Source organism: Bos indicus, chromosome 14, assembly GCF_029378745.1.
Source record: "Bos indicus isolate NIAB-ARS_2022 breed Sahiwal x Tharparkar chromosome 14, NIAB-ARS_B.indTharparkar_mat_pri_1.0, whole genome shotgun sequence".
NCBI classification, from domain to species: Eukaryota; Metazoa; Chordata; class Mammalia; order Artiodactyla; family Bovidae; genus Bos; species Bos indicus.
This window is the reverse complement of record NC_091773.1, coordinates 49,389,163-49,414,753: the sequence shown is the minus strand read 5'-3', so window position 1 is coordinate 49,414,753 and position 25,591 is coordinate 49,389,163. Positions and strand designations below refer to the sequence as shown.

Here is a 25,591-nt window from a genome sequence, read left to right as displayed (position 1 = left end):
ATTTATATCAAAGAAAAATGAAGTAAATATCAAGTGAATAATATCTGTAAAGATTTTCATTTTGCTTCACTTATCAATGTTACAAATTAATAATGCTCCAAATAATGCTAAAAATTAATAGTAAAATTAGAGCCCTGATAAATATAACTTAATAGTTTTTGATATCTAATTTAAGGTCCATTATAGCATAAAAGGAAATCTTATAAGAGTTTGTACATACCATTTGGAGAAGTACTTTGTTGACAGTTTTTCCTTCTCACCTATAGGTAACCAAAGTTTCAGGTTTTAATAGGGCTAGTCAAATTTCATCTTTTCACATAATAATGAAAAAGTAGTTCATCTAAATACATCTAAAAATCATATTAAGGCAAATATGTTATATTTTTCTATTAATAAATTTATTATAAATGCATTGAAACAACTTTGGAAGACTTAAAAATTCTATTTACAAAATTTTAAGCATGCTGTATAAAATATTTTATAGGTGATTCACTTGAATATTATTTTAGCAAAAAAATTAATCCAATTCCAAGTATCTTTTTACAAAATGTTCCCTCCGTAGCATATGTATTTTTTAAAAATCCTTTCTCATCATCACCTTAAAGAGAAATATTGCATAGATGTTGATTTTCGTGAATGTTAGTGGAGCTCCTTTCCTAAAGCTGTTAGTCATCACAGCAAACTTACTGTCATTCTCATCTTTTGTAAAAGAAAATGCATAACTGATCTTTAAGTCTAAAACTCCCTTTAAATATTATGGGATGGCAGCTAGTTGTCACCAATTATATTCTCCTCTCTTCTTTAGTAAAAGACAGGTACAAGCAGGTAGAGCTGGGGTTTATATTTCTCAGTTCCCCTTTGCAGCTGTGTATGGCCCTGGGAATAACCTCTGGCCAAGGGAAGGGGAAAGGAAAACATGAGACTTCCTGATTGTCCTCTCCTCTTTCTCAAATCCTTCTCCTTTTACGGCTTTCAATGGACATGAATTCGAGCAATCTCTGGGAGTTGGTGATGAACTGGGAGGCCTGGCGTGTTCCAGTCCATGGGATCGCAAAGAGTCGGACATGACTGAGTAATTGAACTGAACTGAACTGAATTGAAGGTGGCCCTGGCACTGAATTGTCTTTATGCAAATGAGAAATGCCTTAGAAGGGCAGAACAAGAAGACAGAATGAATCCAAGTCTTCAGTCATCATGAAGCTGCCAGTCTAACCCTGGATTGCATGACTTAGATTATTCTACGAGAAAGAGAACAAAACAGAAATGAAAGTTCTAGCATATTCTTTCTGTCCCACAGTGGATGGTTTTGAGCCACTGCATTTAGAGAGGGACCAGGTGACTCTGGGGTAAAGAATTCGTCTGCCAATGCAGGAGACGCAGGAGATGTGGGTTCAATTCCTGGGTCAAGCAGATTCCTTGAAGGAGGAAATGGCAACCCACTCCAGTATTCTTGCTTGGAAAATTCCACGGACAGAAGAGTCTGGCTGGCTCATGGGATCAAAAAGAGTCAGACATGACTGAGAGACTGAACACGCATGCAGGCAGGCAGGCACTTTACAGAACACTGCTTCAGAGGGAAAAAAAAAAAAACAGTCCACAGGGCTCATGGAAAGGAGGAATCTATGGAGATGGCTTCCTTCCTTATTCTCCTTATGTTCTACTCTTGCTTTTTCTGTTAATTTAACCTTGAAAGTTAATTCCAGACAATTTAGCTTGTTCAAACTCGCTTTGCACAGTCATTTAAGAAAACACACACAGCTTCTACCAAAATGCTTCATTGGAAATAATCTCATTTAATTATTATTTAAAAAAATAATTTACTTAATAGTCTAAAAATTTGTTTAAATATACTCTGGGCATTCACTTTACCTCTCTTTTTCCATTTATCATTCCATATCTCAGTTTTCTCCATTCATGAGATGGTACCATTTGCTATCCTTCAATACGTTCACTTTTTCTTTCATTAGTGATACTAAGAATGCTGCTGTCAGAATATTGGTCTCCCTGGAAAATCCCAGGGACAGGGGAGCCTGGTGGGCTGCTGTCTATGGGGTCACGCAGAGTTGGACATGACTGAAGAGATTTAGCAGCAGCAGCAGCAGCAGTGTGTCTTCTTTATAAGCTTTGTGTGCTTAGAGTGTTTAACTTTGAGAGAATTTTGAACATCTTATATAAATTTATTATCTAGCTCTTGAGAAAGCCTTATGAAACTGAAAGTTGCTCAGTCATGTCCGACTCTTTGCAACCCCATGGACTATACAGTCCATGGAATTCTCCAGGCCAGAATACCGGAGGGGGTTGCCATTCCCTTCTCCAGGGGATCTTCCCAACCCAGGGATCAAACCCAGGTCTCCTGCATTGCATGTGGATTCTTTACCAGCTGAGCCATCAGGAAAGCCCAAGAAGGCCTTATGCCCACCTTTAAATTTAAACTCAGGGTGCTGCTCCCCACCATAATTAACTCTCATATCCAGCTGACCTCCAAATGTGTGCCCATGTGTGTAAGACCTTAACATACCAGGCAGCAGAGCAGTATAGGATACATCACCTAGTTCCAAATCCTTGCTCTATCATTTACTAGAAGGATAAACTTGGGCAAATTACTTAATCTTCTCATGCATCCATTTCCTGGGAAATAAAATGAGAATAATAATGCTTGTGCTTAATTACGGGGTTGCTGTGAGGATTAAATCATGTTAAGTGCTTAGAACAGTATCTGGCACATAGCAAGCGGTATCCTTGTTATTATTTCAACCAACCACCTCATTAGATTTATCCCAGCTAGTCATATATCTTTGACAATCCAACATTTGCAATTCGGTACAAAGGTCTAAGTTGCACAGACGTTTTGGAGATTCTATCAAACAAGACATGTCAAAGTGAGAAAGCAAATTTTACCAGTAGACAAAGCCAATTTCGGAGAAGGCAATGGCACCCACTCCACTACTCTTGCCTGGAAAATCCCATGGACGGAGGAGCCTGGTGGGCTGCAGTCCATGGGGCCGCTCAGAGTCAGACACGATTGAGTGACTTCACTTTCACTTTTCACTTTCCTGAATTGGAGAAGGAAATGGCAACCCACTCCAGTGTTCTTGCCTGGAGAATCCCAGGGACGGCAGAGCCTGGTGGTCTGCCGTCTATGGGGTTGCACAGAGTCGGACACGACTGAAGCGACTTAGCAGCAGCAGCAGCAAAGCCAATTTATTTTACGCCTAGACTGAGATTCCCAAATAATGGATTATTGGAACATAACCAATCCCATTCAATTACATATTGTTTATGGCTCTTTTTGCACTATAACAGAATTGTGTAGTCACATCAAGATTGTATGGTGTGCAAAGCAAAAAAAAAAAAAAAAAAAACCACTGTCCAGCTCTTTACAGAAAACGTTTGCCAACTCTACTCTAGGCCATTGTTCATAGTTCTTTCTACTCAAAGGCAACAAAGATGGTTGTGACCCTGGTGTGCCGGGAGAAAATAGCTGTCTCTCAAGTTCACACACACTCAGAACACCTTTCTGTTCTCAGGGCTGAAGTTGTCCATCATGGTCCACCTCTCAAGCTGGCTGCTACTTTCCCATGAACTCCAAATTCTGTTGCAGTGGGTGCACATGGTCAATGCCTTAGAATTCCTCGACTCCTGCTCCCTTTGCCTGGTGGACTGGAAAATGATAAGGAAAGAAGAGTCAAGAGAGACACGTGTAGAGATCAAACGTATGGACACCAACGAACAAAGGGGTGGGATGAATTGGGAGACTGGGATTGACATATATACACCACTAAGTGTAAAATAGATAACTAATGAGAACCTACTCTATAGCACAGGGAACTCGACTCAATACTCTGATGTGACCTAAATGGAAAGGAAATCTAAAAAAAAGGGGATATATAGACACATAGAGCTGATTCACTTTGCTGTACAGTAGAAATGAAAACAACATTGTAAGGCAACTATATTCAAATACAAATTAGGTGAAAAAAGAAGGGAGGAAAGGCAATGGGCGTTCAGGCACAGTGGTGAGCAGTAGAGAGTCCCCACTCTTTTTAAATGTGAGTTCCACTATTCAAACCCATCCGCAACTGCCAAGGGGCCCCCTCCCTAACTAAGTCACACCACTCCAAAACAGACACATGAAAGAGGAACTTAGACTAGTGAATTTTTATTTTATTTTATTTTTTTCTGGGATAGAAATGACTATAGAAATTCTCTGACACAGTGGTTTTCAAAGTATGATCTGAAGTATGTGAGGTAACTCTTCAGTGGCTCAATGAGGTTGAAACTATTTTTATAATAATATGAAGGTAGTATTTGACTTGGGAGAAGGCAACGGCACCCCACTCCAGTACTCTTGCCTGGAAAATCCCATGGATGGAGGAGCCTGGTAGGCTGCAGTCCATGGGGTCACACAGAGTCGGACAGGACTGAAGCAACTTAGCAGCAGCAGCAGCAGTATTTGACTTAAGTTCTTTCTTTCATAAGGAGACACTGAAATTACCCAATGCTGCATGACCTATATCACAGCCTACTGAATATAGAAGCTCATGTAATAATACAGTTGTCTTCTATAAAGTCAGACATCAAAAGTATTTGGAAAAGCCACTTAATTTTTTTTTCTGAAAATGTAACTAACTTTTGTGAAAAGATTTAAACTACTTTGTGAAAAGTATTAAAATAGCATATATTGCACCTATTTTTGTTTTCAATTTCTTAACAAATATGTTTTAATTTCTCAATTTTAACTTCGTCTCTGATAAATCAGCAACATTCTGATAAATCAGTTCACTTAATTAAAAAAAAAAAAAACCCAATTTGATAGCACTGGCCAATTTCCATGATGTAAATATTCCCTCCATGGTTGATTTCAAGCTACTAATGATTTAACCACAAGATTGTAGAAATCTTGACTAGTTAACAATTGGCTCTCACAGCATGGACACTGGATTAACATTCCCCAGGGAAAAGAAACTCTATAAGACCTGAAGCTGTTTGTTGTTGTTTAGTCACTCACTCATGTCTGACTCTTTGCGACCCCATGGACTGTAGCCCAACAGGCTCCTCTGTCCATGGGATTTTCCAGGCAAAAATACTGGAGTAGGTTGCCATTTCCTTCTCCAGGGGAATCTTCCCAACCCAGGGGTTGAGCCCACATCTGCTTGGCAGGCAGATTGTTTACCACTGAACCACTTGGGAAGCCCAGGACCTGAAATGCTTTTGGAATATAAAGGGGTCCTGAGTCTATAATGTTTTCTAATAAAATTCCTTCCTTCCACAAATAAGGCAATGAGACTCAGATCCCCATATCTGAGGAAAGTGTCTGGCTCCAGTTTACCAAAGTAATCAAGTAGAAAGCCTTTGCCAGAATCCAACCTCTTTGCTCCTATTTCTAGAAGTTGAACTGGGGAAAAAAGGACTATTTTCCTAGCACAGTTTAGGACCTAAACCTGATGGATGTGAAAGGTAGGGAAGGTACAGGGGTGGGTAATGAAGATGAAAGGAGGAGAATGAAGAAAGATAATTTTTATTATAAGTCTCAAAGTAGATACATGCATATAAAACATAAGGTATTTTTTAAATAAAAGGAACCCAGAGGTAAGCAAAATTAACAGAAAAAGTAGCCTGCTAAGACTAAAGTCTCTTTATTCCTTAAATCTCCCATCCCCAGTGAAAAGAATGTTTTGACAAAGGACATAATCCCTTCAAAAGAAATAAATCATAAGTCAAATAAACACATGGGGTTATGCAGTTCCCGTTTAGCTGAAGGATGAGGGCACAACAGTCCACTTTGAAGGAGAGCAATTACAGCTCGATGCCCTTAAGACACACTCTGTGCACTTCCTCGTAAATCAACTTCGATCTCCAAAGGAGAGACACTCAATTCTGCCCATAGGAAGAAGGCCTCCCGCTTGTTCATCACTCCCTAAGGAGAGGGACAGGGAAGCTTGGGTTAAATCTGCCTTATCTGAGCCTATCCAGAGTGTTCTCCAAATCTATTCAGACATTGGCTTATTATGCCACATTCCTGTAGAATTCTGTAAAGTACAGGACCAAGGTGACCTACTGATAACATATGAGCAAATCAGTATAAAATATATAGAAATCTGTGGAACACAATCCCAGGCACCATTGGTAAGTTAGAGTGACTCCCCTGAAATCCCATTTGTTCCTGATCTGACAGGTTTTGTGAAAAGGGACAGTATGATAGAGTTTTAGAAGCCAGACAAACAACATCTCAAACCACAGATAAAACAGCATTCTGACCACAGCAGCTGGTGTCACTGAGAATTTAAAGAAATCACTGTTAACTGCACAAGTGCATGATATCCAACTCAATCGAAACTGAACAATTAAATTCCAAAAAGGTTTCAAAAGATAAAATGTCCCTCAAGAAATCAACTTTAGGCCATCTTTTAGAACTTAAGAATACTGCTAAACAAAAATTCAAGTATATCTACTTCCTTCTCTAAAATCTCCTGTCTACCATATTTTGTTCTGTTTTCATAATACTACTGATTATAGTAGTATAATATACTACTGAAACATATCTTTATATTTTCTTGTTAGTTCATTTTTTGTTTTGTTTTTGTTTTTTTATTTTGGTCTCTTCACTCACTCAGAAAAGATGAATTCTATGAGACTAGGGGCTGTATTTTCAGAATGTCTGCCACATGTAGGATCTTAATAAATATTTTTTTGGATGCACAAATGTATGAACCAGGGTCATTCTCTCCTCCATTCAATCTTTCCTTCTCTTCTGTCTTCCAAATCTCATGTGAATGCCTTTCATTGGCAGACACTAAACTGGAACCATATGGAGAAGGGGGGCTTGGAGAATGCCATTCTGTATTTCTTCTCTGCCTAAGAACGTGTTGGTGGTGAACCTGAATTGAAATACACCATCTGTCATGGGGGTTTGTACCCTGGGTTTCAACCCCGGCTCCTTTCGTGTCACTTAACCAAGATAGTTGTAAAAGGTTTTCTGACATTTCCAAAGCTCCATCAGACATAAATGCAAAACCGTTATTCTCCTATAAGGAAAGACACAAAGTTTTCAAGCAACAAAATGGAATAGAGAGTTCCCCTAAACAAGCATCATAGAGGTAGTGATACTGAATTCCTTATGAACAGAAACTGGAAGTAAAGTACACCAGGGCTGAACAAAGAAGGTTGTTGTTGTTGTTGTTGTTGCATTTCAGTCTTTTTCTATTGCTTAATAAGCACTGCTCCTGATGTCAGAACAGGCAGAAAAGGAGGCTGGTGTGAGCTACATGCAGGTGTGTAAGCAGCTAATGGAAATGACAGCTAAGATGACATATAACCAGGGTGTTGAAAAATGAATTATCCATGTGGTTTAAATGGGCCAAGTGATATATTGGAACACCATGTGGTTTAACACAAAGCGTGGCATTCAAGATGGAAGATCCAAGTCCTAACCCTGGCTCTCACACAGGCCACTTTTACGAGACTGAATGAGTCATTTCAACCACACGGTGCTGTGGTTTCTCCCTCAGTCAAATCAGTGTAGCAAAATGTATTGGCCAGTCACAACATAGGATGTTGCGAAGAAACAAGGGAGCTAACAACAAAAGTAATCTATTCCGAACTCTGCAAGGTGCATGCGTTGTGCAAAATAATGACTCTTGCATGCGACTGTCAAGGCAAGACTCCCAAACTTATTTTGCTGAAAAACTCCACTTTTCTAAACTGGTGCAATACATTAGAAATATTAAACTTCATTGCTTTCATTCTGTGTTCCTTCCTTTCATATGAATTTACATTACATACCACAAGCATTTAGAATTAGAGAATTCATTTTCATTATAGCAACTGTTGCCAATACTTTGCAGTGTTTTACCATAGCTAGCAAGATCCTCTTTGGCCAGAAATATGCATCCTTGTCCCTGGATTCACAGTCTTATATTTAGCCCTTGCCAAGAGGCCGTTTCGGTTGCTCCAAATCAAATAAATTCTGAAGCCCACACAGTAAGTATTAGATCATTACTGAGCAGGCAGTACACAGGCTGGAGGTGCAAACAAAACTCAGGGCAAAAGGGAATCACTGCGCCTGAAATTAGACACAGAGGCGATTCAATTATGGCCAAGGGGGAAAAGCACAAGACAAGGAGTAGAAATAGCCAGAGTTAAATACCATCTCTGTCACTTACGGTGTGACCATGGTCAATCTTGAACAGGACTTCGGACCTCAGCTGTAAAAGTGGAATAATAGGTTATGCCAGGTGACAAGGCAAGAGGGCATACACGCCTCAATTCAGCATACAGAGTTTCTGTAAAAGGACACACTTTAGAGGCCACTGCCTAAGGCTTCATTCTAACTCTCACTCTAAACATGTGACCTTGGGCAAGCTGCTTAACCTCTCCCTGCCTTCAGTTTTCCTTTGTCTAAAACCAGGACAGTAATAGAGGCTACCTCACACTGAGTTAGCTTCAACCCTATCTTTCTCATCTTGTCAAAAGCCACAATTCTCAAAGCAGTTATCTTCAATCCACATTGCCATGTCTTCACTTCTCTTTTTCAAATTAACTCATTCAAAGCAGCTTTCTCTTCTTCCAAGAAGATGCTCTTCTTGTTGAGATATCCAATGATCTCTACCCATATCTCTAAATCCAACAGACTCCTTCTAATTTTTATTTTGCTTGACCTATCCATGACATTTGACCAGTTAACCACTTCCTCCTTTAACCACACGCACTTGCACACTTTTTAATTCAGTGTCAATACCACACACTCCTGCTTTCCCACCCACTTTTTTAGCTGCCTTGTCCAGATCTCTTTGTGGTTTGTCATCTGCTACCCATTTTTTAAATGTTGAAATTTACCAGCACTATCCCTGACTTCATGCTCATCTCTTTCTGCATCTTCCTAAGTGATCCTGCATATGTCTGTGGCTTCAGTAAATCTCACCTCTAGTCCAGACTGACCTTGTCTAATTTTCAAACCCAAATATGTGGTCCATTTATCTACTCAAGATGCCTCCCAGGCATTTCAAAATCAGTTTTCCAAGACTAGTGATAGCATTTCCATTTTCAGCTGTCCAAGCCAGTAGTTGGAAAATAATCCTTAGCTCCACCCTCATGGCTCAGAGGGTCAAGAGTCTGCCTCTGAACCTCGGAGACCCAGGTTCTATCCCTGGCTTGGGAATTCTTGCCTGGAGAGTTCCATGGACAGAGGAGCCTGGCAGGCTACAGTCCATAGTGTAGCAAAGAGTCAGAAAAGATTGAGCAAGTAACACTCCCACCCTTTTACTTCACACATCCAATCCATTATCCAATAATCTCAACTTCATCATTTATCAGCTCAAACATCATTTCCTAACAGTAGACTTTCTCATATCCAAAGATATAATTAACTTCCTTCCCTTTCCCTACACTATATTGTCCCATACATGCTTTCTCTACATTTCCAACTCTATTACATATAAATCCAAACCACCATCTCCTTCTGACCATATTTTACACTCATCCTAGAATGTATACAGTATCTGTCTTCCCCACTGAGCAACTTGGGTTTCACAGATAGCTGGTCTCAGAAACTTGCTCAGCCCATCTGAACTTCCTTCTGCTGATAACAATGCAGAGTGTGAACTACCTACACCCGAAACAGAGGATGCGACACAGCTTCAACTAATAGTGCAGTTGTAGTGAACAAATATGTCTTCCCAATTTATGCCTATGCAGTTTTTCTCTCACTTTGGTCCACTCTCCACCTGCTGCTTGGCAACCAGGTCACCTCCTCCAAAAAGCCACTTCTCACACCTAGGCCACTTGAGCAATTCATTCACCTCTTCTATGCTGCTCCCAAAGTTCCAACCATACCTTCATACTTCCAACCACAATTCAAATACAGCCTTGGGTCCCATTCTCTCATGCTAGGGCAACTTATTCTTATTATCGTTAATTTTTCTTTAATCTAGCAGAGAGATAGATATAAAAGCACTCAATTTACTTATGTACTTACTAATTTAAACTGACAAAACAGAAATGAGGCAAACCAGTCATTTGTCTAGAAACTAAAAATATAGGGTTTAGTCTTTTTCTCATGAAGTTGGTAGAAACTTTAAGAAAAAAAATGTTTTTAATCTCGATAAGAGACCATCACTGGTCATCACAAGTCATCACATGGCCTCCACGATGAGATGGTTACTCTGGGCATCGCTTGTCCAACATGTGAAAGCCATTCCTTAAAGCATTTCTGCCTATGCAGCCCTTATGTCTGCTGAAGAACGTGCTTGACAAATGCATTGTGGTCTGGTTCTGGCCAAGCAAAATTGGCCTCTAGCATCAGCTCCTCACACCATATCCTTGCCATCACCCAGCAAATGCCCTATATTAAGGGTACAGCCATTGGCAATAGAGAGTTCAAAGACACGACTGAGCAACTAAACTGATGACTTTAAGGGGAAATATTTGGTGCTCTTCGTCTATCCTTTGAATTTCACTTTTGCGAACAGAAATTTCACAATTGCTTTCAGTGACAAAGCCAGTGAATTTCATGATGTGAACTGTGCACTTGCTGCAGTGTTAATGGGTTCCCACTTCAGCCACCTGGCCTAGATGAACACACAGAGGAAGAATGCTGGTTTGGGCCACATGAACATTAAGCTCTTGTCAGATTTGACTTAACAGCTCCCCCAACACTACAGTGTCCAGTGAGAAGGTTCTGATCCTTCACTATGAGTTCTTTTCATAATTGATGCCAATGGAGTCATCAAGTATTTGAGTATCAATGATCTCCCAGTGGGCTGAAGCATGGAAGGAACCCTCTGCTTGGTGAAGGCATTTCAGTTTGTGGAAACCAATGCAGAAGTCTGCCCAGCCAATAGGACATCAGCTTCTCCTGTAATTAAGCCCCATCCAACTGCATCCAAAAAAACTTTGAGAAGGTAAATCAGTAGACCATGTGCACCTACAGCTTGCCACACCCGAAAAGAACCACAGTTGGACCTCATTTTTAGCATTTCAAAGATTGTTACTTATAGAAGACAAAAAGCTAATTATGTTTGTATTTGTAAATATTACTCTAAATATTTTGTTTTTGTAACATTTGCCAAGGCTTTTAAAATGTGGTCCATTACTAACATATTGGCACTGTATGGTAGGATGGCTAATTTCAATAGAATATTTGGTTCACTTATTTCTTGGATCCTGTGTTCAATTGGAAATGGAAACAACTCTTTTTTCTCAGGCTTTCTTGCACCTTTGTGTACACATGAGTATTTCGACAGCCACCAAAATCTTCTGATCAAGTGTCCCAAAATTTTCTTCTTGAATTTCTTCGCATTAAACTGAAGTTTCTTTTAAGATCTTAGTTTTAAGATGCTAGCGTCAGTGGTGTAAGTTAACACTTGAAATGAATGTGTTTGTGATTGAAGTAAATGTGAATCATGTTTAAAAAAAAAAAAAAACAGTGGCAAAGTGACTTAACTGGTCATGCTGCTGCTGCTAAGTCGCTTCAGTTGTGTCCGACTCTGTGCGACTCCAGAAACGGCAGCCCACCAGGCTCCCCCATCCCTGGGATTCTCCAGGCAAGAATACTGGAGTGGTTGCCATTTCCTTCTCCAATGCATGAAAGTGAAAAGTCAAAGTGAAGTCGCTCAGTCGTGTCTGACTCTTAGCGACCTCATGGACTGGCAGCCTACCAGGCTCCTCCGTCCATGGGATTTTCCAGGCAAGAGTACTGGAGTGGGGTGCCACTATATTTCATATAGTTATTTTACTTATTTTGTTAGCTGACTTAGTGTCTACAAACATTTCTAATATTGGCTGGGTATAATTATAAAGGATATTTGTTGAACCCAGGGATTAATTATATTATGAATTCAAATCATTGCAATTATTTTCTTCCCTAAGGTACTCAATATAAAAATACATAATTAGAAAATAAACAGATTTTAAAAAAAACTATTCATGCTCACTAGTGTGAAAAAATAAAACTCTGATACTTATTGTTAATATTTAAAAAAAATAAACAATATGCCAATTTCCTTAGGCTTTTTCCAAAAGCAAATAATGACAGGTATTTGAAGAAACACAAGAAAATTTAGGGAAAACTTTGTCTTGAAATATATAATGCTCATGGCCTGATGGTATTAAAAGTTGTTTAGCACTGTCTCGACCTAGGAGAAGATCATGGAGAGTTATAGGACTTGGGCCTAATGATGAAAAGTCACATAAGTTGTATTACCCTCTTCTCCTCTGCCAAGTAGTTGGAGAATATTGCTAATTTTGTTGAAGAAACTCATGTTATATTATATTGCTTGAATCCCAAACATGTACAATATTCAAATTATACTATAATATATGTTAATACTGGAGAGAAAATTTTGAAACAATCTCTTTCAAAAGTTTTCTGTCTCACTGGGGAGACACAAAAGTAGAGAAATAAACTCAATATACTTGCTACTATTTGTAAAAAATAATAAGTCAATGGAGAGAAGGTAATGCATGGTAAGGATGAATGATTCAGGAGCATTTCATAAGAAAAGTGATAACCCTTGAGACTTGTTTAAATATTTTATTTGTTATCAAAGTAACACATTTTAACTGTTTTAAAAAATTGGACAGTACAGATTAAAATAACACCTGTAATCTAATGCCACCACCTGGAGTTACAATAAATTTTTAGACATTTTTTCATTATTTTCTATCCACTTTTGTTTATAATATTGGGTTATCGCTATATCTTATGATGTGTTTTCTGACAGCACATGTACCAGGCATTTAACAATGTACTGAACTTTAAATACTTTTAGTTAACTTTAAGTCTTTTTGTAAATATGACTTCTATACAAGCATCATTTTAAATTATTTGTTCTAATACACTAGAACATCCTCTAGTAGTGTGATTTTGTGTGTGTGTGTGTGTGGTTTTGAGTATCCTTAATACAGTTATTAGAAACTCAATTCTAATAAGTAGTTATCCATAAATCTTTCTCCTTTGAAATGAAAATTTGGTATAAAAATGGCAGAGGAATGAATCTGATTTTTTTTTAAATGAACAAATTTTCACTGAATAATCAGCATTCAATACATGCCTGATGACATGATAGGCATTTTAGGCCTCTGAAACAGAACGTACAAAAGCATATAATACTGATACATAGTAGGAGTTTAAAATTCACAAGTACATTGTCTTGTTATTCTGAAAAGATAAGTCAGGTGAGGAGCAATGGACGATGAACCAGATCATGAATATACTTTTATGCCATGATCAATAACTTCCCTTTTATCCTGAAGGCCATGGAAATTCAATAAATGTTTGCTCAATGTAATTGATTTACTCGCTGAGGAAGAGTTTGCTTCCTTATGTAAATAAGGCTAGTAATGGGATATTTAGCAAAGGCCCAGCAGAAAATTACTCTTTCTTTAGGAAATGTGCCTTATCTTCTTAGCTGAAATTAGAGGAAACCCTCTTCTGACTCATTCAGGACTTCCAATGAGTTAATTAATCCAAAAATATGATAGCCACAAATACTTTTTACATGCTACACACATATTGAATGTTAATAAATTTCGAAACATAGACAAATGCTTCCGTTGCAAACTTGTGATGAGGACAAGTGTCTTCTTTGATGAGTGATCCTCAGAGTTCTACCTTCTACTCTGCATAAAACATCCATTATTCATAATATACGATGCCCACTTTTTATTTCTTCAAGTTGCAGCAAGATGTTTAGGATGTGCAAAGCACTCTAAATGCAGTGAAAATGTTTACACTGGAAAGTTTTTATCAGTCTTGTATTTTATGAACTTTTCCAACTTTCAAAATTTCTACTTCTAATTCAACAGCAAATTTTTCTTAGCTTGTATATCAGTGATTTCTGTAAAAACACATTCCACTTAGAGTTCCTTGTAAAAATAAATTTCATTTAAAATTCATATTCATTTATTTACTTAATATTGAATGCTTTGAGTCATCATATTAGCAAAACTGGCTTAATCAGATTTGGTTTACTTAACAGAGTAATCAGATTTACAATCGACCCTTAATAGGAGTTTAACACAGATGGAGGGACAAGAAGGGGAAGAGTGTTAGGAGCAGAGTTGTTAGCTTGCTGTAGATTTCAGTCAGTTTTCCTTACAGTGGGAGGGAAGGGCACTTTGAAAGACCTCTTACTGGAGCTGTGTCAAGGGAGTTAAACCACTGTGATCTTTCTTTTTTCGAAACTTCCAAAGTCCTTTATCTGAAACTCTCATCACTCTCTACCCAAATACATAATTATTTAGGTATGTGATTTTTTCCCCTTTGAAAAATGCATTTCTGGTTTTTCTTTGTGTTCAGTCTATGGGAGCTTTCATTAAATTTTTATCTTGTTGGTAAAGTTAAAAAGGTTGAAGTAATTCTACATGAACTTTAAAAAATATAAACATTGTTTAAATTGATAAAGACTTTATATGCATTATATTACTATTGTGGTGGATTTCCCCACAAGCATTTTAATCATGTAAACTCATCAATGCAATAGATATTTATAAACTACAGATTTTTTATGGTTAGGTGATGTAATACAATTTTTTATTTATTTTTTTTCATTAACTCGTTGGGTCTTCCCAATAACTATCATTATCCCCATGGAACCAAGAATCATGAACTACTTCAAGCTCACTAATTAAGTGGCAGAGCTGATAAAGGTGGGAAAAACTCTATTGCATCTCCTTATCACAATTTTTTAAATGTAATGATCATGAAACGATAAGAGTGAAAGTGTTCTAGGACCTTTGAGACCAGACAGCCCTGTGGTAGCAGTTCTATTTTTGTATATTTCTCCCCTGTGTATTCTCCATACTTCCTGTTCTGATCCCTAAGAACTGCTTCAGCCAGTCTGTATGGCTTTGAAGGGGTTTAACCAATAGCCGGCACCATCAGATGACAGCAAGATTGAAGGAGACAGTGCCCAGAAAATGCTGAGCCGCACTCCCACTGTATCTCAGTAGCAAATTTTAGCAGTGGCTGTGTCCCATGACAACTCCTATGAGGAAGTCCAGTTCCCAGGGGCTCCTGAAATACCATATCCTCCTGAAATATCATGTCCTCTTCCTTTCCCATCAGATTGAGGTTACAAACATCTTCTTTATCGAACTCCACATCCTTGATTGGTTCTCTTAATCCCACCTGTGCTCTTCTGTGTCCAACTCTTTGCCACTCTATGGACTGTAGCCCTCCAGGCTTCCTTGTCCATTAAATTTTTCCTGGCAAGAATACTGGAGTGGTTGCCATTTCCTCTTCCAAGGTATCTTCCTGACCTAGGAATGGAACCTGCATCTCCTGCATTACAGGTGAATTCTTTACTACTGTGCCACCAGGGAAGTCCCTATTGCCACCCACACTTCTGTAAATAGTCCCTCAACCCATTTTCCTCAAGATTTTGGCTGAGTATGCATTCTAATTCTCACCAGGACTCAGGCTGATACAATCTCTAAATATTCCTCTATAAATCCTAACATTGAATTTTTGCTATTCAAAGAAATTTAGACATTTTTGCTTTTTTTTTTCTACTTGATTTATGTTGCATAAATGCTAGGTCTAGCTGAGAGCTTGGAAGTAAAAGCACTCTGGGTATTTAATAAAATGTGATAAATAATTTGACAGTACTATCAAAAATTTAGCATGATTCTACCCTTTGACCCAGAAATTCACAACTTAGGCTTTATCATTTAGTAATACAACCTAAATGTTTAATGATACATGTCAGGTATCACAAACTTCAGGGCCCATGAGAATCAAGCAGGTACTATAAATGAGGAAAACCAGCCAAGTGCAAGGCAATGGAAAAGGCAAGAACTGTAGCAGGTGGAATAGATATGAATTTATAATTACAGCTGCCTCTACTCTGTCAAATCTTGTTACTGCAACTCAAGAAATGGACCCAGAAGTTATTTATCTTTAGATTTTTTTAAGATAAGAATCCAAAAATCTGGATTTTTCATCTAAATTCACTTGATTTATAAATGTTAACTCATTTTTTTTTTTTTAATGTTTAAAGCAATTTGAAGGGACTTCCCTGGTGATCCAGTGGCTAAGACTTCACACTCCCAATGCAGGGGGCCCAGGTTTGATTCCTGGTCAGGGAACTAGACCCACATACCACAACTAAGACACGGTACAGCCAAATAAATAAATATTTAAAATAATTAAATAAAAATAAAACAATGTGAAGCCCAAACCAGATGAATCTTCACTCTTACTGTGGCCTTCAAGGGGGCCAGTTATTGAACTTTGTTAGATGTATAGGAATGCTATTGGTGACATTATTTGAAATAACAAACACTTAGAGACAAATTAAATGGCATTCGTAAGATAGATTTCATCATGCATACCTTTTAAGGACTAGTTTGCCACAATTAGAAGAACAGGGCAGATCTATACATATGAACCCAAAAGGATTATGCCATATATATTTGAGTTATTTTTCTAAAGCAATCTGGAGAATAATATGGAAGCAATGATCTAATATCTTCAAAGGGTCTTTGTAGGGTAATTGTGTGCTCATGAATAACATACAATGCAGAAAATACACATTGGGCTATTGACAGCTATTGATTTAGCTATGGTCAGTAGGAACTGAGATGATGGTGGTGTATTTATCTTTTTATTCTTTATTTATACAAATTTTATAGTGATATTGTAATATATTTGTATTAAAATTTTAAAAAGATTTAGCTAAAACCTAAACATTTCTGAAGCTTTATAACTTATCAAATAGCTTTAGAGCATTTTAGTCCATCATGAACCATCACAAAAAGAAATAGTTGATAATCAATAAATATTGGCTAAAGTTGTGCCAGGCATGTTTCTAATAGATATACATGAATTAACTCAGTGAAACCTCATAACAATCTTATTTTACAATCGTTAAATATCATTATTGTTATTTTCCCATTAACTGCTGGCATGAAAGAGTTTAAGTGACTTACCCAAAGTCACACAGCTAACAATTGGTAGAGCTGAAAATCAAACTGTTAGCTTATCTCAAGAACCCACACTGTTAACCCCAACAAAACAACAATAAATTCTGCCCTGTGTGTGTGTGTGTATGCTCAGTCGCTCAGTGGTGTCCGACTCTTTGCGACCCCAGACTGCAGCCTACCGAGCTCCTCTGTCTATGGGATTCTCCAGGCAAGAATACTGTAGTGGGTTGCCATTTCCTTCTCCTGGAGATCTTCCTAATGCAGGGATCGAACCTGCGTCCCCTGTGTCTCCTGCATTGCAGGCAGACTCTTTACCACCGAGCCACTGGGGAAGACCCTAAATGCTGTCCTGAAATGCCGGTAATTCAGGAATGGTTCAATATAAAGTAAGCTAATGCTTTTCAAGTTGTTAGTCACTAATTGTATAAATTGAATTATTTTAAATTCCAGTAATGTTTAATTCAGGATAAAATAGCTCTTTTTTATAGGAAGGCATAAAGAATTTTCCATATCTTTTTTGAGTACATTTTTACTAAGGTTTAAGAACTTATAGATTTACCTTATCCAAACTAAAGTAGGCAATAACTGTCTTAAATATTCAGCCAAGGAAGAAGCACTTCAATTTCCAAGATGTCTTGTGAGAGATGCCAAAGCCATTATTTAAGGAAAAGTCAGGGGTCATTCCATTGTGGAGGAAAGAAGAGTGAAGTTGAGCTTATAAACACAGAAGGAAGGAGAGCAAAACATCTTGAAGATATACCTTGTACTATTAGATGCTTCTCTTCTTAGGGATAACCACAATAGGCATGTCAAAGAAGATCCATTGCTTGGACATATGGGCTTGGTATGCAACCAGCAATATGTGAGGACATGCTAATGTGACATCAAAATTTCCCCTCCATGAGTTTCTGCACTCTGTGCCACTGCATCCAGCATTAGGCAAGGCAGGACTGAGTTTTGACCAGAAGATTATCATTTTGCCACTAATACTTTCCAGGAAATGGCATTTTAAGGCAAGATCTATCTCATGCTCTTGTTAAGCCTATGTTAGTACTTAAACTTACTAACGGATGAAATTTGACATCCCTTCCTTCTCTTCTCATCTGTGCTGTTGTTTCAGTCATGTCTGAGCCTTTGAAAGCCTATGGACTGTAGCCCACCAGGCTTGTCTGTCCATAGGATTCTCCGTGCCAGAATACTGAAGTGGGTTGCATTTCTCTCCTCCAGGAAATCTTCCTGACCCAGGGATCAAACTTGCATCTTCCTGCATCTCCTGCATTGCAGGAAGATTCTTTATCCACTGAGTCACTTGGGAAGCCCCCTTCTCTTCTCAAGTACTGGTAATTCTTACTCTGATTCACTGAATCAAACATACAGAACTTATCTGCAGGGTATTTTCAAGGCATTGAAACTAATGTTTTCTTTTTTCCTTTACTTTTGCCTTTTTGCTAACTAGAATAACTAGATAGATTGCATAGTTCATTCATCTGGAAAATTCCTAAAGTTATAAAAGTTGATTCAAATAATGCCTTATATATAAGAGCAAAAGAATGGGTAAAAATGTAACACATCACAAGATTATCAATCTCTATGAGGATATGACAAATAAGGGAAGAAGGAGAATGGTTCTGTGCCAAATTCTGCCAAATAACCTGAATTCATTAAAGAGATAAGATGAAACAAAAAGTTAAAACTCAGAGAGAGAGAGAGCAATTTAGGAGACTAAGCAGCTTATATATTTATTCTCCCCTCTGCCTTCTCCAAGCCAGGCTTCAGCAATATGTGAACCGTGAACTTCCAGATATTCAAGCTGGTTTTAGAAAAGGCAGAGAAACCAGAGATCAAATTGCCAACATCTGATGGATCATCGAAAAAGCAAGAGAGTTCCAGAAAAATATCTATTTCTGCCTTATTGACTATATCAAAGGCGTTTGACTGTGTGGAGCATAATTAACTGTGGAAAATTCTTCGAGACGGGAGTACCAGACCACCTGACCTGCCTCTTGAGAAACCTATATGCAGGTCAGGAAGCAAGAGTTAGAACTGGATATGGAACAACAGAATGGTTCCAAGTAGGAGAAGGAGTACGTCAGGGCTGTATATTGTCACCCTGCTTATTTAACTTATGTGCAGAGTCCATCATGAGAAATGCTGGGCTGGAGGAAGCACAAGCTGGAATCAAGATTGCTGGGAGAAATATCAATCACCTCAGCTATGCAGATGACACCACCCTTATGGCAGAAAGTGAAGAACTAATGAGCCTCTTGATAAAAGTAAAACGAGAGTGGAAAAGTTGGCTTAAAGCTCAACATTCAGAAAACTAAGATCATTTCATCCAGTCCCATCGCTTCATGGCAAATAGATGAGGAAACAGTGGAAACAGTGGCTGACTTTATTTTTCTGGGCTCCAAAATCACTGCATATGGTGATTGCAGCCATGAAATTAAAAGACGCTTACTCCTTGAAAGGAAAGTTATGACCAACCTAGACAGCATATTGAAAAGCAGAGACGTTACTTTGTCAACAAAGGTCTGTCTAGTCAAGGCTATGGTTTTTCCAGTGGTGATGTATGGATGTTAGAGTTGGACTATAAAGAAAGCAGAATGCCAAAGAATTGATGCTTTTGAACTGTGGTGTTGGGCTCTTGAGTCCATCCTAAAGGAAATCAGTCCTGAATATTCATTGGAAGGACTGATGCTAAAGCTGAAACTCCATTACTTTGGCCACCTGATGCAAAGAGCTGACTCATTTGAAAAGACCCTGATGCTGGGAATGATTGAGGGCAGGAGGAAAAGGGGATGACAGAGGATGAGATGGTTGGATGGCATCACCGACTCAATGGACATGGGTTGGGTGGACTCCCGGAGTTGGTGATGGACATGGAGGCCTGGTGTGCTGTGTTTTATGGGGTCACAAAGAGTTGGACACAACTGAGTGACTGAACTAACTGCTTCTTGCTACCATCATCCACATTGGGCCACATAACACAAGATCATTTCCCAAAGGTACAAGTAGGAGCCTAGAAGATAGATATGTAAAATTATCAGTTCTAAGACCAAAGCCTTACTTATACCAAGGACCAGAGTTGACAGATTTCCTGATTATATCTGAAGCAAAGGACCAGTTTAAGAAAGGAACAGACCAGGATCAATGAGATGACTTCGTCTCTAGTTAAACCATCTCATCCTTGCAAACCAAGATAAAAGCTACAGATATGAAAATATGAAATACCTTAAGATATTCTATTCCAAGATTCTACATGCTACATTTAGTCCTTCAAACCTTTTATCCTAGGTTTCTTTATTATCACTTTGTTTGAAAATCCAATAAAGCATTGGCAGTCCCAGAGGTTTCTTCAAGATGAAGAATTCAAGGGATTATTATAATACTGATCTCTTCTCAACATACACTAAATATTCTTAAAATGTTGATGGAGTGGTGACCTCTTTAGGATGTTTCTTCTCTCAGGGAAATACAGACAATATTTAGCTATAATTTCAGGGTGATGGCTGAGGATCATCCATATTGGAAATTACTGCCCTACATAGGTGCAGAACAAAAACAAAACCTACATTTATAGCTTTGATTACAATCTAAAGGAAGATGAAAACTAAATTTATGACTCTAATGCAGATCTTATTCTTAAGGTCCAGAGTATAGTACCAGCTGCTTTTTAGACATTCCAACCAGAATACAGTGAAAGTTGAGTCCAAATTGTGTGAACTATCGAATAATATGGTCTTAATTTAGCTGGACTTGAATCACAACTCCACCATGATCTAGAGTACCTCTGATTCCTGCATGTATCTCATTAGACTGTGATGAGGACTAAATGTGTTTGTATCAAACACTTGTCTCAACATCTGACACAAAGTCAATAGCAAATAAATGTTATGTTATCATCACCAACATTATCAGCATGATCAACACAATGTACTCATATCCTAATGATATTGATATCGATTTAATTTGATATTTATAACATGTAACTCTTCATCCACTCCATAAAACCTGCTTGCCCCCTGAACTTCTTATCTTTTCCATCAAGTGCAGCACAACATTCTTAATTTTCTTTTTTTTTTTTTTAAATCCAAAACCTATGAAACATCTTCTCAATCACTACTCTCTATCTGGTTGTTCCCTACCAACACCAACAGCTCTTTCTTTTATCAAGATCCCATTTATTATTTGTGTCCTATCTAACTATATATATATATATATATATATATATATATATATATTTTTTTTTTTTTTTTTTTTTTTTTGTACACATTGCATAGCATGTGGGATCTTAGATCCCCGACCAGGGGTTGAACCCATGTTCTCTGCATTGGAAGCACAAGTCTTAATCACTGAACCACTAGAAAAGCCCCAAACTACATTTTACCAAAAATATGTCTCTGTTTTTGTAATTCTCTTTCCCACAAACTTTATCGGTTAGTCTTAGTTTCTAAAAAGAGAAAAAAAAAAGTTTGTGTTAAATATCACTACCTTTAGAAAGATTTCTATATTACCCCACCAAATCAGGCAGAATTACTTCTCCTTCTCTATGTTTGCTCCTGTGAATGCCCAGGACACACTTGACCTACATCCAATGCAGACATTGTCATAACACATGGTAACTGTTAAGCTTCTTGTTAACATGAGCGATCATTAGGGACTGTGTATTGTTTAACTCAGTGGACCCAGGACAAGCACCATGCCTAGTACATGCTAAGTACCTGCAAAGATTTATTAAATACATGTAGATAAAAGCAAGGATACAATTTTCAGTAGTAAATAAAGTATAATTTCAAAATCATCTTCTCCACTCATGACAGCAGCTGAGTGGAAAAGTAATTTAAGGAAACTTGCTAATCATTCCTGGGGATGGAAAAATTATAACTTCATCACCTATGTATTTATTTCAAAAGAAAGCAGTTATGTAAAAAAAAAAAAGTCAAAGTAACACTGTCCTTCATCCTCTGAGTTATATAGTTATGCAATTTTGCTTCCAATTGCCTGTAAAGCATGAACCACCAATGCACAGAGACTAGAGATTGTGATTACAATCACCAGATCTCTTCAATTTCTTAACATCCCTGCTCATCTCAAGATGTGTTTTCCCAAAAACAATTCTTACATTTTACTGGGTTTTCTAACCACAAAATACTACATTAGTCCATTTTTATAATAAAATATTTCTTTTATGCAAGCATGACTGATACACTCTACAGAGTCTGAGACAACATGTCTGAAAACATATATTTCATTGCCTTTGACTTATAGGCAAAAATGTGAAATGTCTAAAAAGAAATGCTTCATAATAGATCTCTAACTTCCTGACATTTGACAAAATTAAGTTACAGAGTTTAACCAAAGGGGGAAATATTTCTAAATTGAATCTATTTGTGATATACTGGTTGAAAATTCAAAACTGCCAACATATTCTGTTTACTCTCTTGGCATCTGTTGCATCTGCCAACTGGTGGCCAAAAATTAGAGCAGACTTAACTAATTAGAAGAGTCCCCATCTGGTAGCTGAACTTCTTGTTTATGCTTTCTTTACATTTTAAGTACAGAGATTCGAACCAGAATTTCTGTGGTTTGTAGAAGAAGAGACCCTGTGGCCAGCTTAGTTGCTACTGTCCTGCTGAGCTGAACTTGGCACAGATGGAAACGTTCTCTCTGTCTTATGGTCTCTCCTCCTGTGTTCCCCTTGGGACGAATCATCTTTACCACAAGAGTTTCCATTGTCTCCCCAAATACTTTCTCATTTATTTTTATCTCTATATGCCTAGATCTAAAACTGGGAATGCTTTATGGACAAATACAATTTCCACATGGAATCCATGATTTGGTAAAGCCAATACTATCTTTCCTAGGGATAAAACTAAAGGAAAGGATTAAAGAAAAAAAAATCATAGAGTGTTTATTTCTTTGTGGTTTTTATTTAAGTGTTGTGAATTTAGTTCAATAATAAAGCAAATGCCTGGCAGAATCAGCCAGCAGTTACAATCTCAGGCTTTAAATAAGGACTTCTATTGAAATTTTGGCCCCGCTTGCTATTAGGTTAAACTGATTGAACTTCATTAAACCTCAGTTTTCTCATATGCAAATTTAGAGTAATATTTTAATTGCTGTTTCACAGTATGATGAGAATGCAGCAGTACATGGCATTCAGAAAACTGGCAAAAGACTTTTTAATATTGAAAATAGAGGCCTAAAATCTTTTTTTACATAATAGCTAATAATCCTTTTTGATATAATACATGGTGCACCATTTGAGTGTTTTGAAGTTCAGTTATTTTGTGATATTTTTAAAGTTTCTCTTAGAAGCATTTCCCTGTGTATTTTTCAGTCAATATTAGAGGAATGTTAGAAACATGCTGGGTAGCAGAAGAAAGCAAGCATGAAATTAACGTATATGAAGAGAAACAGAATGACTCTATTCACTTTACTACATTTTGCCTGTATTCCAATGTTACTTTTTTCCCAAGTTGACAAGAAGTGACACAAATTTGAAAACAAACTTACTTGCAGAGATTGAGGAGTTATTCAACATCTGTTAAACACATACTACGTGCCAGCATTGTTCTAAGCCCTAGGACTATGAACATGCTTAAGACGTGTTCTTTGTCTTCAAAGACTTCACAATGTTTTGAGGGAGTCAGGTACATGAGTAAATAAGTTTCTGTATAAATAACCCCAAGCTTGTGTTTTAGTGTCTGGGAACACTTTCTAAAAGTGACTTCTGAGATGAATTTTAAAAGATTCATAGAAGATAGTGAAGCTCCCTTAAGTAGTAAAGATTGAAAAGCATTTCAGTTAAAAAGGGCATTGTGAGCCTAATTATGGGAGTGGGGTTGATCAACAGTATGGTTTCTTTGGGTAATAAAAAAGGTTTATAATTATGGAACTTTAATACACATGGCAGGAGGCACAGAGGAAGTGATGGGAGAGATGGCAGGGACTAATTGTAGAGGACCTCATGTAGGAGTTATTCCTTTAATAGTAATGAGAAGCTGTTGAAGGGTTTAATGCAGTGAAGTGGCATAGAGAGATTTTCATTTTCAATGACTCTTTCAACAGCATTAAGGACAGGACTAAAGGACTAGTCAAGAAATTTTGCTTAAAATTTTAATTCAAGCATTAGCTAAGAAAAGGTAACCTCAACTAGGGTAGTAATAGTTTGACTACAGTAGCTAGGCTAGATCTACAAAAATGCAAAATACCAAAGCCTCATTGATGAATAAGATCTGAGCATGTGCCAGCATGCTGAGGGAGGAGTAGTTTGAAGTTGAGACCATGGATTCACTACACTCAAGAGCAGAAGAAGAGAAGCCAGGCTAAGCAGGAAGATGAAGTTGGGTTAAGTTTGGAAAGCCTATTGCACATGGGGCCATGGGGAGGACAAAGTTCCTAGCAAATTAAAACAATGTGAATATGGCATTATTTAGATGTTTGGAATGAGAAGAGTAGTTCAAGAATGGAAATGAGAGGGAAATAATAAACTTTTAATTCAAAAGAGGAATTAGAGGAAGAAGAGCCCACAAAGACACCACAGAAGGAATGATCAGAGACAAGAGCCAAGCTAGAATAAGATCATGAAAGCCAAAACATAAAGCAATAGAGGGAGGGCAAGAGCAACAGCTGCCTAATAGAGACCCCATAACATAAGAAGAACTGAAATGCATAGCAAGTTAGCCTGGACTCTGGAGTCAGACTTACTGGGATTTAAGTCCCTCTTCCACAACTCACCATTTGTATGACTTTGGACAAGTTTCCCAAACTAGAAAATGATGCACTGTATCTCCCTCTGAGGTTTGCTGGACAACCTCAGAGTTGATAAATAAATAGATACAATAAATAGAACAAATGTAAGCAAAAAACCTAGCACAGAGCTGGGAAAAGATTAATATAATAATCCCTGTGTGCTAAGTTGTTTCAGTCATATCTGAATCTTTGCAATCCCATGGACTATAGCCCACCAGGCTCATCTGTCCATGTGATTCTTCAGGCAAGAATACTGGAGTGGATTGCCATGCCCTCCTCCAGGGAATCTTCTCAACTCAGAGATCAAACCTGCATCTTTTAAGTTTCCTGCATTGGCAGGTGGGTTCTTTACCATTAATGCCACCTGGGAACCCCAGTAATCCCTAGATAGGGCCAATTATTTTGATTATTTTTCCCCTAAAATATAAATACTATAAAATGATCCCATAGTGCAATTTTTATAGTCGACAAAATGACAATATGGTCTCTACCTGATTGTCGCACTATGAGAACTGTATGTTAATTGTTCCCCCAAACACCTGGTATATACCTGAGCATATGTATTAATAATGAAGCATAACTAAAATGGCAATTCATGGTCAGTTCTTATAATTACGGGCCTAACGTTTCATCAACTTAGGTAATATCTTTAAATATAGTGGAAATTACAAAATTGCAGTCATGCTTTGATGGAGGATTTATCACTTTATATGCAACAAATTGTAGACATTTAGGAGGTTTTGGCTCTAAAGTAGAAATAACTCCCTTGCTTGTCCAAATTGTCTATTCCAATACCCATAAATTTACATGCAAACTACCTGAGACAGTTGCTCTCAGAAAGACATTAAGTAGAAAAATATGAAACACACAAGAACCAAAAGGAGGCACAGCATACAATAAAGGAACTAGCGCA

General features: G+C 37.7%; 1 pseudogene; it reads left to right on the top strand.

Moving 5' to 3' along the window:
• The first annotated feature begins 10,134 nt into the window (after positions 1–10,134).
• On the top strand, positions 10,135–10,910 carry LOC109568424 (thioredoxin-dependent peroxide reductase, mitochondrial pseudogene; annotated as a pseudogene).
• Positions 10,911–25,591: the final 14,681 nt, after the last annotated feature.